Source organism: Mizuhopecten yessoensis, unplaced genomic scaffold (genome assembly GCF_002113885.1).
Source record: "Mizuhopecten yessoensis strain PY_sf001 unplaced genomic scaffold, ASM211388v2 scaffold6911, whole genome shotgun sequence".
Lineage (NCBI taxonomy): Eukaryota > Metazoa > Mollusca > Bivalvia > Pectinida > Pectinidae > Mizuhopecten > Mizuhopecten yessoensis.
Genome location: NW_018406786.1, coordinates 63319 through 66445, shown reverse-complemented (window position 1 = coordinate 66445; position 3127 = coordinate 63319).

Genomic DNA, 3127 nt, shown 5'->3' with positions numbered 1-3127 from the left:
GTCCCCACTCTATGGAAAACATAACAATAACACATCAAGATGTCCTTGACCAACTGTTTCTCCTAAATAGTAAAAAAAAAACAGCTGGACCCGATGGCATGGTACCTAAAATAAACAAACAACTTGAACATTCTATTTCTCTTCCTTTAACATTGCTTTTCAACAAGACACTACAAACATGAGTTATCCCCCTTAGTTGGAAAACTGCTAATTTTAATGCCATTTATAAAGGAAAAGGTTTAACAAATGAAATCTCTAATTATAGACCAATTTCTATTACTTCATGTTTTAGTAATATTATAGAAAAAATTATGTATAAGTACATGTTTAATTATCTTAGTACACATGAAAATATTACTATGCATCAATCTGGATTTATGCCTAAGGACTCTACTATAAATCAAGCAAGGCGTTCGATAGAATATGGCATGATGGACTGGTACATAAACTCCAATTATATGGCATCAAAGGGAAATTACTTTGTTGGTTGAGAAATTTTGTAGATGACAAAAAACAAAGAGTTTTAACTGAGGGATATATATCTACATCCAGGCCTGTAAATGCAGGGGTACAACAGGGCTCGTTTCTCGGTCCACTTTTGTTTTTACTTTATATTGTTGACTGTGTTTCTCATGAAATTAAACTGTTTGCTGATGACACTTCTCTATACGCTGTAACAGACGATGATCCAATCGAGTTAGCACAAAACCTAACAGATGATCTCAGTAATATACAACTCTGGGCTAATAAATGGGATATTAAATTTAATTCAAATAAAACAGAATGGCCGCCATTTTGAAAAACTATTTCAAACTTAAAGTCAAGTTCTTCTAGGCCGATTGAACGAAAACTTTGTAGGAATGATCGACTCATGGTCCTGACAAAGTGTTGTCCCTTTGCGGGTCGATCAGAAATCCAATAGGGCCGCCACGGCCGCCATTAGGAAAACTATTTCAAACTTAAAAGTCAAGTTCTGCTAAGCCGATTGAACTGAAACTTTGTAGGAATGATCGACTCATGGTCCTGACAAAGTGTTGTTATTTTGCGGGTCGATCAGAAATCCAATATGGCCGCCACGGCCGCCATTAGGAAAACTATTTCAAACTTAAAGTCAAGTTCTGCTAAGCCGATTGAACTGAAACTTTGTAGGAATGATCGACTCATGGTGTTTACACTGTCGTGTGTATTAATGTTAATACGCGGTGAAATGGGATCAGTGTATCGGTGTTTTGCGGTTGTCAGACAGTACTGACTATAAAGACTCGTGTACATCAAGTTGTTATACATCGTTAATTAATGATCGATGTCAGTGTGTAGATGTGTGACAAGTGAGTGTGTCCTAGCTTAGATAAAGGTATAAATTTAGGCCACAAGGGTTCGTTACAAATGTCTAAAATACACATATATACTGCAGACTGTATACTGATATGGGTCACAGCACACTTGTGTATGCTTAGATGTGTTGTGACCCATGAAAAGCATATGTATATCGGCATGATCAGTTCGCTCACTAATAGCTTCGTACATGTACGTACGTGCATTCGGTGACTTCGTGTCGGTTTTTTGGGGTTTTTTTGTTGTTACATGGCGTATCTAAATACAGGAGCATCTAGCTTGTTCAGACATTATTGAAAGTAATATATACTATATATACATTTGTTTAACAAAATGAGTCTAAAATCCAAGATAAATAAGGCTAATAATATTCAATCTATCATAACATACAAGTTACACAACTTACGCTTACCTAGACAGCAACGCAGCGATTTGTAGATAGGATTTTTGTTTACTCTCAAGCTTCTCCAATATCAAATTAAAAAAAATCTATGAGGATGAATGTTTAAGATCAACAGCCTAAAGCTTTTAAGGTGGTACTCAAATATATTGTGTGTCAAAACGCATTAAAGTCGGGAAAACCCCATGTTTTATATTCATATTGTTTATTCAATAATTAACTCCTCGGGGAAAATAGTTTTGACTGTTGACTGATAAGGCATGAAACAACTGTATAGTATGTCCATATGTTACATACAATCACGGACTTAGATAGCTAAGATAACTAATATAATTCTGTGATTGACACCTGTGCTGTATCCGTGTTTAACAGTACGGTTATCAATCCGGGTCTCTTTCTAAATATATCTTTTTAATACCGTAATCTGTATAGTCTTTGAAGTAACGTTTAACATGTTTGTCAAGCGAAAAGCACATGTTTCATGCACTCCTCATGTCCACGTACACACGTATGTACATGTAATATACAGTACAAAGACTAAAGAGATTACCGGGGGTAACTGATGTGAGGTATAGGTTCCTCACGCCCACTGCACATATGGGATTCATTTACATGTTAGTTGCCGATACGGGCATCATGTGTAATAATGACGCCTAGCAAAGTCCATTTAAATCATATGTCGGCATAATTAGGAATGTGAAACGTTGCCAACATATACATGAATTATATACATATGTAGTCTCATTGTAATTGCTACTGTGTATTCCGCTATATATTGTAGAGTGATTGTTGATATATTCTTTTTTAATTATGTTATTCTTATAGCATAACTTAGCTTACTTATTCAGTGTTTTGTTTTTATTTGGAAAGCATGTCATTCATATTCTATATCTTGTAAGTCGGGATATAAATGTTCATCTTTCGGAATATATGTTACAAGTACCCCTTTCAAACAACGTGTTTCATTAGCGCATGAAAAATGTAATTTCAACCCGTGTATATCAAGACTAAGACCTGCTAGACAAAACGCAAATGTACGCATCTGCATACGACGAGTAGGGTATATCGCATAATTTCCTTTAATGAGTAACAGTAGTTAACTTAGGTAACAATTATACATTACCCTAGCTGCTAGCAGATGGCAGAGCGTACATTGTTTCAGACTTTGTTTTTCAAGTCCAAATGTCGCTGTCTATTAGACGACGCCCGTAAAACAGGCTGTTTTTTATAGCTGTATAATGGTTCAAAACCGGTTATTTATTTGTAATCTTTTTATGGTAACTGATTTGTTTGCTAAAAACTTCTCTATGTAATCTGAATCTGTAATCAGTCAAAATGTTTAAAAAGCATTTCTCTACTGAGAATAAACCAACGGGTCAATGTCGAATATTC